General features: G+C 39.1%; 1 long non-coding RNA gene across 1 annotated transcript in view; it reads left to right on the forward strand.

Annotated features, from left to right (window-relative positions):
• Positions 1–972: 972 nt before the first annotated feature.
• LOC141132916 (uncharacterized) overlaps positions 973–15,717 on the forward strand; it is a 41,736-nt gene continuing 26,991 nt past the window's right edge. Inside the window, exons 1-2 of the long non-coding RNA XR_012242984.1 lie at positions 973–1,199; positions 5,993–6,243. This is a non-coding gene — a long non-coding RNA (uncharacterized lncRNA). The remainder of the gene's footprint in view (positions 1,200–5,992; positions 6,244–15,717) is intronic.

A 15,717-nucleotide genomic window follows, 5' to 3' on the forward strand; every position in this document is an offset into this window, starting at 1 on the left:
GTTTTCCAATGTGTTCTTAGTTTACTGAATAATGTTAAACTGTGTTCACATCATCCTAATACAGAAGATTAGCAAAAACTCTGTTTTTCTTGTACATTTATTTCATTTTAATTTAATTTGTATTTCTATATACAGCTTTTTCTTTTTTTCTTGTACATTTATTTCATTTTAATTTAATTTGTATTTCTATATACAGCTTTTCTCCATTTGGATATTAAAATCGTATTTACTAAGGTAGATGAAAATTCTCTACATCTTTAGTAACTAAACCCCTGTGTTTGAGTGTTATCATTCTAGATAGATAGATAGATAGATAGATAGATAGATAGATAGATAGATAGATAGATAGATATATCATATATACCTAAAATATTGCATTAATGTTTATTATTATTATTTCTATTATTTTTATTATTATACAGGACTTATATAGCACCGACAGTTTGCCCATGGCACAGGCGTTATGGCAGAAAATATAGTTACAATACAATTTAATACAGGAGGAATCAGAGGGCCCTGCTCGTTAGAGCTTACCATCTAAGAGTATTTAACAATGACAAACATATAAACTAATAAAAGTATGGTGCTACACAGAATGTGCCATGTTAAACATATAAAAATGGGAAATTATCTATATGTGTGGAGCAGCGAAGCCCTATTTCTGCACCTTGTCTATAGAAGGACAGTGTATTCTGTCTGTGAAGGGTTTGAACTATTTATTAAGAAAGTTGCTTGTGTCATCTAAGGTTGGAGATGACCTGTGCTGTCTGTCCTATAGAAATTTTTTACAAAAAGGCGCAATTCAGACAGCTTACACACCAGATTAAGTTTACTTATTTTAAAAAAATTACGGTTATTTTCAGTTGAGTCCAATGCAAATAGATATTTACTGTCACATGGCTATCCTTGAGCTAAAGTTTTGTGAGTTTTGCCTAATGTAATATATGAATTCGGCACAAGGCTGTTTTTCACTTTTTAGAGTTGCAAATATAAGCAGATTAAGAAGCCTGGTGGAAGTGAGAGCAGTTCAGCCTTTCTGTGAACTGGGGGCAGCAGAGCCTGCAGTACATTCACTTTGCAGCACAGAAAACTTTGCAGACTCCATGGAGAGACTTTACTGTTCCATTTATACAGGCACAACAGAAAACTGAGTACAAAGACTGCTATGATCTGACAGATGGGAGCTGCTTCTGCACAAGGTAAGAGGCTCACAATGTCACATGTGGACAATACTTAGTCCTGGGTGCAGAGTAAATTTTGTTTTGGGTACAGGGCAGGAGATCAGGGGAAAAGCATGAAACAGCAATCACAGATAATAAAAGGTGTCAGAATCTGTTGATTTACATGGGACAGTCATTAGGACATCGGGGTGTTTTCCTTGGAAGCGTGAGAGTCAACAGTGTTTTGCTAAAAGGAGCTACTTCCTCTATAAGAGAGAAGACGCCTTTATACTGTATGCAGAGGGTGACTGCTTCCCCCCCAAAGAGTGTCTGCCACTGTTTATACCAGACGTCTGTAAGGTGACACTATGCTGTGTAATGTGCAGGTTTTACCAGCTGTCTGTAGGTTGACACTGTGCTGTGTAATGTACAGGTTAACTGGCTGTCTTTAGAGTAACACAATGCTGTGTAATGTACAGGTACTACTGGTTGTCTGTGGGGTAACACTGTGCTATGTAATGTACAGGTAGTACTGGTTTTCTGTAAGGTGAGACTGGGCTGTGTAATGTACAGGTACTACCAACTGTTTATAGGGTGACACTGTGCTGTGTAATGTACAGGTAGTACTGGCTGTCCATTGGGTGATGCTACTCTATGTAATGTATAGATTTTAACAGCTGTCTGCAGGGTGACATTGTGCCATGTAATTTACAGGTAGTACCTGCTATATTTAGGGTAACACGGTGCTGTGTAATGTACAGGTAGTACCGGCTGTCTGTAGGATGACACTGTGCTACGTAAAGTACAGGTAGTACCAGCTGTCCATAGGGTGATACTGTGCTGTATAATGTAGAGGTAGTACTGTCTGTCTGTGGGATGACAGTGTGCTGTATAATGTACAGGTAGTACTGCCTGTCTGTAGGAAGACAGTGTGCTGTATAATGTACAGGTAGTGCTGTCTGTAGGGTGACAGTGTGCTCTATAATGTACAGGTAGTACTGTCTGTCTGTAGGGTGACAGTGTGCTGTATAATGTACAGGTAGTACTGTCTGTCTGTAGAATGACAGTGTGCTGTATAATGTACAGGTAGTACTGTCTGTCTGTGGGGTGACAGTGTGCTCTATAATGTACAGGTAGTACTGTCTGTCTGTAGGGTGACAGTGTGCTGTATAATGTACAGGTAGTACTGTCTGTCTGTAGGATGACAGTGTGCTGTATAATGTACAGGTAGTACTGTCTGTCTGTAGGGTGACAGTGTGCTGTATAATGTACAGGCAGTACAGTCTGCCTGGGATGACAGTGTGCTGTATAATGTACAGGTAGTACTGTCTGTCTGGGATGACAGTGTGCTGTATAATGTACAGGTAGTACTGTCTGTCAGTAGGAAGACAGTGTGCTGTATAATATACAGGTAGTACTGTCTGTCTGTAGGATGACAGTGTGCTGTATAATGTACAGGTAGTGCTGTCTGTAGGGTGACAGTGTGCTCTATAATGTACAGGTAGTACTGCCTGTCTGTAGGATGACAGTGTGCTGTATAATGTACAGGTAGTACTGCCTGTCTATAGGATGACAGTGTGCTGTATAATGTACCGGTAATACTGTCTGTAGGATGACATTGTGCTGTATAATGTACAGGTAGTACTGTCTGTCTGTAGGGTGACAGTGTGCTCTATAATGTACAGGTAGTACTGTCTGTCTGTAGGGTGACAGTGTGCTGTGTAATGTACAGGTAGTACTGTCTGTCTGTAGGGTGACAGTGTGCTGTATAATGTACAGGTGGTACTGTCTGTCTGTAGGGTGACAGTGTGCTGTATAATGTACAGGTAGTACTGTCTGTCTGTAGGGTGACAGTGTGCTGTATAATGTACAGGTAGTACTGTCTGTCTGTAGGGTGACAGTGTGCTGTATAATGTACAGGTAGTACTGTCTGTCTGTAGGGTGACAGTGTGCTCTATAATGTACAGGTAGTACTGTCTGTCTGTAGGGTGACAGTGTGCTGTGTAATGTACAGGTAGTACTGTCTGTCTGTAGGATGACATTGTGCTGTATAATGTACAGGTAGTACTGTCTGTCTGTAGGGTGACAGTGTGCTCTATAATTTACAGGTAGTACTGTCTGTCTGTAGGGTGACAGTGTGCTCTATAATTTACAGGTAGTACTGTCTGTCTGTAGGGTGACAGTGTGCTGTGTAATGTACATGTAGTACTGTCTGTCTGTAGGGTGACAGTGTGCTGTATAATGTACAGGCATTACTGTCTGTCTGTAGGGTGACAGTGTGCTCTATAATGTACAGGTAGTACTGTCTGTCTGTAGGGTGACAGTGTGCTGTGTAATGTACATGTAGTACTGTCTGTCTGTAGGGTGACAGTGTGCTGTGTAATGTACATGTAGTACTGTCTGTCTGTAGGGTGACAGTGTGCTCTATAATGTACAGGTACTGTAGTACTGTCTGTCTGTAGGGTGACAGTGTGCTCTATAATATACAGGTAGTACTGTCTGTCTGTAGGGTGACAGTGTGCTGTGTAATGTACAGGTAGTACCGGCTGTGAGTAGGGTGGAGTATGTACACAGTGGCAGCATTTGATGGGCACAGTGGCAGCGTTTGATGGTCATAGTGGCTGCGTTTGATGGCACAGTGGCTGTTATTGATGGGCACAGTGGCTGCGTTTGATGGCACAGTGACTGCATTTGATGGCACGGTGGCTGCTATTGATGGGCACAGAGGCTGCGTTTGATGGCACAATGGCTGCGTTTGATGGGCACAGTGGCTGCGTTTGATGGCACAGTAAGGCTACAATTGATGGGCGCAGTGGCTGCATTTGATGGGCACAGTGAGGCTGCAATTGATGGTTTTGTTTCAGAATTTTTCAGTCTGCTTGCACCCCCCCCAAAAATTTTGAGCACCAGCGGCCACTGTATACAGATATTATTGAATGTCTTTACAGCTATAATCTGCTATGTACTGTACAGGTAGTACTAGTATTATAACTGCATCTACAGTATTGTATGATATAGAGGTAATGTAAAGAAACATAAAGACTGCCATTGCTGACCTTTCCTTCTGCAAATCCTAGTTGCCTCGCTGTCATGTAAAACCTTATAATTTACTGTTGGGTGCCACGACCTAAAAGAAGTATACAGATAATGACTCCAGACTTTTCTCTGAGTTTACTAATCTGTATATTTGTTCTTGGTCAATGACTTCAAAAGTGTAAAAGGCAGAGGGCCAGCCCAACAGCCAGAGAACTAGGTATTTTAGAATAAATGGCTACACATATTATTCCTATCCAATTGGACCAAATAGTCCATTGAGTCAGCCCCTTGTTTTAATTTTTAGGTTTTTTTTTAACCTTTTTGAGTATAGGTCTATGTTTTTCTCAGGCATGTTTTGACTGGTCTTTACTAGTGAAGAGTTAAGGCCCAGTTCATCCCAAACACGCAGAAAGCTGCCACATGAAGCAGGCTATCAGCTCTGTCAGCTAAAACCTAATATAGCCACGTGGTCATATTTTGTCAATTGCATTGTGCAGACATGGCCATGTTAGGTCAATGATGGTACCAACATCCCTGCCCCTTTGTTACTTGGGGCTGCAGATTGAGGATTTTCCCGGCTGCGGCTGATTGGGCAAGCGGCCTGCTATCATGTGACAGTTTCCCAGGGAAACCTTAGCTCATCACTACTTACTATCTATGCTGAAAGTCTGTTCTAAGCATCGGCTGCTCTTTTGGTAAAACAGTCCCTTTTTAAAGCGTAACTCCACTTTTGTTGAGGAAAAAAACAGTTTCCTCTGGGTGATCTATGTACATTGCAAGGATTATAACAACCTTTGTTGCAGATTCCTACCTTTTATTATACTGAAGAAATCCCTGTTTATTCACCTGTGCCTCTGGGCTGAGTGGATCTAATGGGAGTGGTTTCATAATTATCTATCGGCTGTGCAGCTGCAGAGCACTAATGAAGAAATCTCCTGGGCCTTCATCCTTTTAGACGTGTTCCTATTGGGAGTATCTCACCAAAAATTGCATTTTTGTTGCAGGGGATGCCTGAAATCTGATTTGTATGTTAGGCAGACTTCTGGGAAAATTGGTGAGCCAATCACAATCACACAAGCAGGAAATTATGTTTCTGGGGCGTGGTCAGTACACATTCTGTGTACAGAACAATTCCATGTAGCCAAATTGCATTGCATTTATAGAAAATTACAGCGTCTGCAGATTGAAAAGGAAAGGTAATTTTTAATAACATTCAATTACAATATGACTTGTGTCGCAATTGTATACGCTAGATTATTTTTTCTTTATTTGCAATTTTTCCCCACAAAAGTGGAGTTACTCTTTAAGGTAAATTTTTAACCTCCTTCCACCTAATTTAACGTCATGTCCTCATATTACATAGATTATATTAATCTAAAAGAGATGAACGTATTACCTTGATTGTAAATATCTAAAAGAGATTGTAGGAGATCTAGGATTGTAGGATGTGTGCAATCAGACTGTAAGATATATGGCCTGCTTTAAGAAAGGCTACTTTAAGTTAATGGCATGTTGTAGATGGCACATAAGCAGAAAAGTTGGTTTGGCTGCTCATTCCCATTCAAGCTACGGAGATATAGGAGAAAAGCAACTGCAGACATCTTACTTTCCCATGCTGACTTGAGTAACCAGCTATGAATATTCTAAAACTCAACACTATACAGTTACTTGAAATCTGAATTCCGGTCAGCCATAAAATAAATGTAACTGGAGTTCTCCTTCCCTCTATATTCATTTAGTACTGACCAATTAGTTCAGGGGATGATAAAGAGAGCATTACTTAACTTTCTTCTCAGTTCTACAGGCTTCGTTCCTGCCAACTTGGGAAGTGATGGCTGGACCCACAAAGCCACTCCTATTCTCTTTGGTGTGCGACCCCCCCCCCCCCCCCATGCCAAAATCATCAGGTACAAAGCAGTACCTGTGACCACCAATGGTCCTGCATTCTATGTGGTAGCTTGCAGGACCCGCCCACATTCTGAAATGGTGAGGATAATCGGTGTGGTGAATCAGTGAATCAGCGGCTACTATGAGAACAATGAATAAGGTAAGTGATTTTCTGCATTTAACCCTCCTAGTCTAAATAAGCAGTAAATCATGAACATAGTTTTTAACCACTTCAGCCCCGAAAGGATTTACCCCCTTCCCGACCAAGCCCTTTTTTGCGATACGGCACTGTGTCATTTTAACTGACAATTGCACGGTTGTGCAACATTGTAGCCCAACAAAATTTATGTCCTTTTTTTCCCCAGAAATAGAGCCTTCTTTTAGTGGTATTTGATCACCTCTGCGGTTTTTATTTTTTGCGTTATAAACAAAAAAAAGCGAACATTTTGAAAAAAAAAGCAATATTTTTTACTTTTTGCTATAATACATATCCCAAAAAATATATATAAAAGAACAAATTTCTTCCCCTGTTTAGGCCGATATGTATTCTTCTACATATTTTTGGTAAAAAAAAATAGGGGATAGATTTATAGCATTTTTATTATTATTTTTTTTATTAGTAATGGCAGCGATCTGCAATTTTTATTGTGACTGCAACATTGTGGCGGACAGACCGGACACTTTTGACACTATTTTGGGACCATTGCCATTTATACAGCGATCAGTGCTATAAAAATGCACTGATTACTGTGTAAATGTCACTAACAGGGAAGGGGTTAAACACGATCATGGGGTTAAATGAGTTCCCTGGGCGTGTTCTAACTGTAGGGGGGATGGGCTCACTAGAACATGACAGAGATCACTGTTCCCGTCACTGGGAGCAGTAGATCCCTGTCATTTAGCTATCCAGAACAGGGAAATGCCTTGTTTACATAGTCATCTCCCTGTTCTGCCTCTCCGTGTCACGATCGCGGGCCACCGGTGGACATCGAGTCCGCGAGACCCGCTAGCTGCCGATGAAGCAGCGTCGTACGGGTACGTTGTTTTGCACACCCGTGCCACTTTGCCAACTTATATCGGTGTGAGCCAGTCGGCAAGTGGTTAAAGCTTACCAGAGTTCAGCTTGAACAAAATCTGTAGGTCATGTAAGCTTTAGTCATTATAAAAGGCAATACCTTATAATGAATTACTATATTCAGTAAATATTATTAAAACATTAGTAGTAGTAGTAGTAGTAGTAGTAGTAGTAACCCAAGCTAAGAACAATAACCAAAAATAATTGTAATTTACTAGTCATTAAATGTGGTGGGTGCATTTAAAATTGGCTGCTGTTTAAAATTAAGCGTCCTTGTCATTTCCAATGAGATGAACTGGAAGCAAAAACATCCTTATTTTTCTTTTTTTTTGTTCCTGCAAAAACATCCTTATCTTTCTTGTGTAAATTACCCATTTCATCACTCCATATATAATGGAGATGTACAAAGGCAGACATATTCAAAGTCCAACCTGAGTGACAACCATGGCTCCTTCAATAGATACAGTGGAGAAATGAGTGTAGACACCCTAGGACAGGAAATATATTACTGAGAGCATCGGCAGGTGAAAATAAACAAAAAAGGCTTAACAAAAATAATGCAGCCTTCACATCTAAGGCCTGATAAGCTGCAATATATTACATTTTTTGTCTTTGGGTTTAGATACATTTTACATTGCCTTATAATATATATACTGAATTGTATTGATGCAGGATGATTATGTTCTGTATAAAATACAGAAAGTAATTTTTTTCATTGTGTAACATAATATTCAATTGTGTACGTGACTTTGCCACAGCCAATATAAAATTACATCTAGGAATAAGAAACATTAGGAATTTTCATTTCCTCCAAACTTCTGCAAAAATTCAGTAATTCTGATGACATTTTGTAATTTTGCTGAAATGCATTGGAATTAGTGGCAAAGGCAAAATTAAGGTTTTGTGTGCATTAGGCATTAGGTGGATCTTTAAGGTTTCAGAAGCTCCTTTAAGCTATCCTGCCCCCTTATTAGCCTTAATATTTTTTTTTTTCACAGAAAAGAAAATAAGTGGAGAAAGTGTAAGATACATTTTTTTACATTACAGCAAAAAAATAAAATAAAAGTAAACAAAATAAATGAAATCACCTTAAAGACACACACAAAAAAACCTCAACATAAAGAGAGGTAAAAAGAGTAGATTGCTTTTTTTGATCAAGGAAATTTTACTTCAGTTAAGAAAATTTTATATTAATATTTTGCCAATACAAAACTGCTAATTTTGCAATTACATACATTGATTCTACCTCTACTCTTTCCTAGTTACAACTCAGTGGTGCAGGTTCACAAAGGTCACAGCCTTGTACACTACTACATGTATGTGTCTGTATGTACAAAATATACAAAGTATCCTATTATCTGCTCAATCTGTCATATATAAGGCAAGAAAAAATGTTTTATACATCGCAGTATTTTTATTATGATACTCTGCTGCAATGCTGCATCCATATACATTATACTTAGAATGTTAGACTGCGGACATTGTGCTCCAATGAATGTAGAACAATTTGATTTTACAGCTATTTCCGGTGTATAAACTGATGGCAGTGTGCAACCAGTACCAGCAGCAGAGAACAATAGATCAAGGCTGATTTACTAAAGCAGTTGAGAATGTTCAAAAAACAAATGGTGTGAATATTCACTTTAACCATTCAATGATGTGCCCTGAAAAAAGTAAAAAGGAATTTGCTTTACACATGATTGGATAATTAAGGTAAATTGTCGCACAAATTATTGGGTGAACATTCTTAATTGCTTTAGAAAATCGGCCTCACTATCTCTTATAGATTGATGTTGATTGTATACAGTGGAGCAGTTATACATAAATTGGTATCTCTGTGTAAATCTGTATCCTTTTCTACATAATGTATTTGCAATATCAGCAAAAATATCATGAACCCCACCTATACCAGAATCTATGACAGTATAACTTGTATAACTGGGCTTGGGATTGGATTAAAAACAATAAAAAAAACTTTATAAGCAGTATAAATGACAGCGCTCATTGATTATATAAGGATGAGTCACCAGCCTGCAAGCAAAGTAGATATCAACATAAATATATCACAACACAGTGCAAGATCCAAGAATAATAATAATTACATGTACAATAATGAGACCTGAGCCTTGATTACGATGAAGCTTTAAGATATAAATCCGTATCTATGCATGTATATATTTATAAAAACGTACTCGGCCACACACACACACACATATACACACTCCAACACATTGGGGTTGATTTAAAAACACCTGAGTGCAAAATCTCATGCAGCTCTGCATTGAAACCAACCAGCTTTCAGGTTTTTTTTTGTCAAAGCTGAACTGAACAAGCTAACAAGCAAAATATATATTATACTGTATATATTGTAAATATTTTATAATTATATATTTTTCTTTTAATTTTTTTATAGTTTTATTTTAGTTATACTTTTATGTCATTGTTGTTGTTACTGCTCTTTATGTTTATTTCAGCTTGACCCAGAAATTAATGCGCAATTGGATTAAACTCATATCATTTTTTAAAAAATATATAATTGAGTTTTTTTCTGTTATGTTTTTGTGTTGTTTTACTCTGGCATATATTATACACAACATGTCCAGCAGGTAACAATTGGTTAAGCTGTGCTTTTCCCCAGCTGTTCAAGACGTCCTTTTATAAAGGTCATACAGGGCAGACAGGGGTTGATTTTCCTAAAACTGGAGAGTGCAATATTCCTTTCAGCTTCTAACTTCAGCTTTTTCAATGAAGCTTTGACAAAAAAAAACTGTGATTGGTTGATTGATTTCTATGCAGAGCTGCACTAAATTTTGCACTCTCCAGTTTTACTAAATCAACCCCTTTGTGTATTTGAACTTGAATGATGTCTTTCACAGTTGATTCTTGTTCCTCCAGCCTTGTGCAACGTTCCCTTGCAGCCAGAATAAGAGACTCTCCAATTTTAGCATAGCAATAAACCCCTGCCAGGTATATACTGGCTGTCTTAGGCCTCATCTTCACAAGAGATTTGTAGTTGCTTCATATCTTGGTTACATTTTTGTAGCACCCTGGTAGTAGACAGGGTTGCTAACAAATTTATCTTGCTAGTTGGTAACTAGCCTGGCTGATTGATAGGAGATTCACTGGCTTTTCCCTAACTCTGGATTTGATGCACTTCCCTCTTCTGTCACTAGGTGGCATTGTTGCCTGTGGCATTTGAATGACTAGGGCATAGGAAATTCAGACTAGGAGTGGATGAGTTGTCTCAGCCAATTGGCAGGAGTTTCTTTAGTAGCTTGGCCTGCCGGGAGAGCCAGTTTATTCGGGAGGAGTCAGGTGATCGCTGTTCTGTGCCTCCTGGATGGCTGTCTGGGTGGATGTGTGTCACAAGGCTCTGGGTTGCTAGGCCAGAAGCCTGAGGCCTATCCCAGGAGCACCTGGCTGCTAGGCTGGCTGAGGCCTATCCAGGTTTGAGAGAAACAGTGCGGAGTTGGGGATTTTGGCTGAAAGCCCAACCAAGTTGCAGAGGTTTCACCAGACAGGGATCCGCATCGTTGCCAGTGGTGAGAGAGAAGCAGTTGCCACATGGGACGACCACTTCTGTTACCAGAGGCAAGTGAGGTCAGAGATAAAGGATACACAGTTTCCATTAAGGAACAACTACTCTGGTTATCAGAGGCCAGTTTTGGAAGTCTGAAGAAGTACCAGAGCAACCTTATTCACTAGCCGGGGACGGTGAACAAGTGGGAAAGCTTCAGCAGAGTGCCAAGCCAGGGACCCAGTGGGTTAGCAGGGGTGACGCTCGAGAATACAGTGGGTTAGCTGTGGAAAAGCGCAGGGGATCCAGTGATGACTGGGATCTTGAAGTCTAGTAAGAGACCAGGAGTGCAGTGAGTGAAGATCTACAGTAAGTCACTGTGAGATGTGAGAATAGATCTATAACGGGTTACTGTGAGTTATGTGTATGGATCTCTATTGACTGTTCAAAGTTCAGTTGCCATAGGAGACAGCAGTTCTACAAATACAGTTGCTGCATCCAGCTTAAAAGCCCTCTACCTGTATAGCTGTCTGTCTATCATTTTTCTTGGAGTCTGCCACTTGCTATTGCATCTGCCTAAGCATATCCTGGTCCTAAACCCTCTCTCCCTCAGTTCTTGTTAAGAGACAATAAATCTCTTTTCTTTGCATCCAAAAAGTGACTGGCGCCCATGATTTCAACGTGCATTACACCCATCATGTCTAGAAACCCATACTGTGAAGAAGGCTGTCAGCTCTCCCTAACTCTTTAGGTCACCTTTAGGCCTTCGGAGGTTGGGCAGGCCGCCACATTTGGTTAGTAGTCACTATATTGGCAACAAATTGGGGGCAATTTATCAAAACTGGAGCACACAGTTTAGCTTGTACAGCTTCTTCAGCTTGTACAGTTAAGCTTTGAAAATAAAAGCTAGAAACTGATTGGTTGCCATGCATGGCTGCTCCAGATTATGCCTGCTCCAGTTTTTATAAATTCCCCTCATTGACTTTATGGTGCTGAAATATTTGTCAAAAACTAGAAACCATTCTGTTTTTTGTGGAGGAATAAGCTGTAATACGTATTTTATACCTTGCTACTGAATTCTCTGGCGCTCTCTTCTTTTCTCCAGTGATCCGGGTAGTGGGTGGGCCCTCTACGTCCTCAACATTCATTGCAGGACTATTGACCTCGCATTATACTTGACATCAGCGTGCACGGAAAACAGGTTTTGGGTGACCATCCGCACAGATGAAGGGAGCCTCCCGGAGTGAGACATAGGGTAAGTATTACAGCCTATTCCACTACCCCCAGACTTAAAGTGGAATTAAACCTAAAATTTTAAAAATATGTGAGCAGGCAACTCTTAAAGTGGAGTTCCACCCACTTTTACAACTCTTCAGCATCCCTCATTAAACTGTGCACTGTAAACAAATTGAATATTTTAAAAATGTTTTTCTCAGCACCTACTGTATATCTGCTGTATACATTTTTCACTTCCTCCTCCCTGGCCATGGCCCATCGCATCATTTCCTGTTTGCAATGCCTCCTGGGAAGGGGCCGCAACTTCCTATGACACTGCCATTGCTATGGAAACCTGACCTGAAACCTATTACACAGCTTGTGCTGCACTGAGCATGTGCGAGATCTGCAAGGATGAGATCCAGGAAGAAAATACAGTCTGGCTGCCCACATTTAAGATGGCCACGGCCTGCTGTAAGTTTATAAAATAACAAACTACTGCTATAAACTAACGAAACAGACCTTAGTTTACAGACTAACTTTACTAGAATACATTAAGCTTGTGTATTATAGGGGTATTTTTATTTAAAAAGTATAATTTCGGCCGGAACACCGCTTTAATTCCTAATGAATGCACACTAAGGTGTGCATGTGCAGCACAGCATAGGTTCCTGGCACACTCCAGCTGTGCCGAAATGACTAATTCCCAATCAGTGCTGGCCAATCAAAGGCTGAAAACCCAACACCTAGAAGTAGCCCATGGAGAAGATTATAGCACCTGAAAAGGGTTGTAACCATTGCACTGCTGTAAGGTGGGGGTGAAATTTTTGCACAGTTTAGTTAGGCTTAAACAAGCATTATACCATTGCCTGACCTTTGCCCCTCCAAATTCCAGACTGTAATGGTAAATATTTTTCCTGCCTGGAAAGGGGCTTTTCCCCTGCAAGAGCAACTAAATTGTTGTAATGTAGGAGTCTGCTTAAGTGGACCTAATTTGTATGAATTGGTTAGTTATGCTAATTACTATATAGTCACAGGTACATTTTATTGGTATTAAAGATCAAATTCTGCATGTTTAGTGTGTGCAATTGATTATCTTAAGATGGCAAAACAGATGATTTATTTAACACAAAACATTTCCACCTCAAACGACTGAATTTTCTGGCAAATTGGTCTGTTTCAAGCATTGTGCTTCCAATTGAACAAATGGGGGTTTAATTTGACCTGGAATTACTATCTTGTTTTTTCAAGGTGCAGGCTCTATGGGGTATGTCTAATAACACAGCCAGGTGAATAACTTCACTTTTCTTCACTCTAGTTAAGAGATACATCTTAGTCACTGATATACCCTTAGTCTCTGTTTTGAGACTGCCCAGTCAACTGATTTTCTGTAAGGGTATGTTCCTTTTACACAAAAAAATCCCTTTAAAATCTATAGTGTTTTGTACATGTAATACATGTAATAAAACTGTTATGGGGTGGCTCAAAAAAACAAAAGCTGCAACATATATGTAATTTTTGCCCATAGTTCCACTTTACATGAATGGGTGCCTTTGATCAGTTACACATAGGGTGTCAATAAGCATGCAAAGGTTTTAGGCACCCAGCATGTTTTGCATAGTAAATATCATCGATGTACCTTGGATTAACCGTTTATTTGTAGGATATATACATTTTTTAGTTGCTATAAAATATAATCTTTTAAATTTGTAAACTTTGAAGTAAAAAACACCAAAAAACGATTGCATGTTCTGTTTAAGATGCAAACTCATTTCAATGCAAATCTTAAGATACAGTTCTTCCATAGCTACTGACCTCAACAAAACAGTCGGGAGACTTGCAGATAGCTTTACTCTCATCACTTGATATGTGAATCCCAAGTGTGTTCTGTGATGGATTAAGATGTCTCCTAGCACATACTAAAAACAATACCGTATATCAGTAACGCCAATAAATCTAATAATCCCAGCAAAAGGTACTTTCTTGAAAGCCCTTAATAATTCCACTACTTCATCTAAGAAATGCATCATATTTTTAGGCAAAAAAAAAAAATGAGCAAAGTGCCTGACTGGTCCACAGGATACTTTTGTTGTGATGCATAATTTATAACGCTGTGCATATTAAAGATCAGATGGCGTCTTGTAGATGAATCTACAATCTACAAGATCAACAATCTTAAAATAAATTAAAATGTCTCGGCAAGCATATAGCCTGCAAATTAGTACTTACGGTATCTGTTTTTAGACAAAGTTACTACTTTTCTTTTGGCAAAACTGTATTTATTTCATAAAACCCCGCTGAGGCTCACTCTAGTATACTTTGCACATGGAGAACCGTGAGAAAAAAGTAAGACCTTTCCAGGCCAGGAACCATAAAAAGATTTAGAGGAGAACTCCAGCCAACCTTTAAAGATATCTACATCTGGCGGCTATATAGATGTACATATGGCCAAATGTACATGGACACCTAAGTGTCACACTTACTTATATTGCCAAATGATGTGGACAGCCCTTCAAATTATTAATTTCAGGTGTTTCCAATGAATAGTTCTGTAATGCTACAACATACAGTACAAAGAAAATTATACCATTCTTTCCCCTTGGTAACAGATTGGAGAAGACCCTTTTCTGTTGCAGCATAACTATGCTCCTGTGCACAAAGTCAGCTCCATAAAGACATGGTTTGACCAGTTTGACCAGAGTGGCTAGGCTAGTATGTACAGTAGATATATACTGTATTTATATTGTAAGCACACACACATAATATTCCAGTAAATTTGTTAAATGTTTTTTAACCGATACTAAGCAACATGGTTAGTGGTCTTTCTTTTAATACTTCTTATCAAATTGCAATCTGTCTTTACACACAAAGGATAAGTTCACCTTTTTAGAGTGGAACATGTAACATGTTCCCGCTCCTACAGCCAGTCCCCGAATCCCCTCCACCCTGTGACAGCGGGCCGGGGATCTTCTCCCAGCACCTACTGTCACTATTTGAAAAAAAGCGTGGCCGTGCGGGGTTCTGCCCACACGACCGCATCATTCATTCATAGAGATCTGTGAATGAATGAACTACAAGTACCGACATCCTTTGCAGATGATGGCATGAAAGTTCTCAATGAACTACCAGGGCACTGTTGAGTGCTCTAGGTAGTTCATTGATTCATTGATTGGGGGGGGACCCCAAAGCACCCTCCCCATATTGAGGGCATGTGGCCTGGTACAGTTCAGGAGGGGAGGCGCTCTCTCTTCCCCCCCTTTTCCTGCGGCCTGCCTGGTTGCATGCTCAGGTAAGGGTCTGGTATGGATTTTGGGGGGAACCCCATTTTTTTAAAATTTTGGAGCAGGCTTCCCCTTAAAACCCATAACATACCTGAGGGGCCTGGTATAGATTTTGAGGGGGACCCCCATGCCAATTTTTAAAAAATTTTGCTGCAGAGTTCCCCTTAACCACTTCAATACACTGTGTTATATAAACTACACTGCCTGCATTGACTGAATATAGAGTATACACTGAATATATGGGCTACACTGAATGCAGAATATTATATATATATATATATATATATATATATATATATATATATATATATATATATATATATATATATATATATGTATATATATATATATATGTATATATATATATATATATATATATATATATATATATATATATATATATATATATATTAAATACACTGCCTGCACTGACTGAATATAGAGTCTACACTGAATATCTAGTCTACGCTAAATGCAGAGTATATATATATATATATATATATATATATATATACTAGACTGTATATATATATATATATATATATA

This window comes from Aquarana catesbeiana, linkage group LG03 (genome assembly GCF_042186555.1).
Source record: "Aquarana catesbeiana isolate 2022-GZ linkage group LG03, ASM4218655v1, whole genome shotgun sequence".
Lineage (NCBI taxonomy): Eukaryota > Metazoa > Chordata > Amphibia > Anura > Ranidae > Aquarana > Aquarana catesbeiana.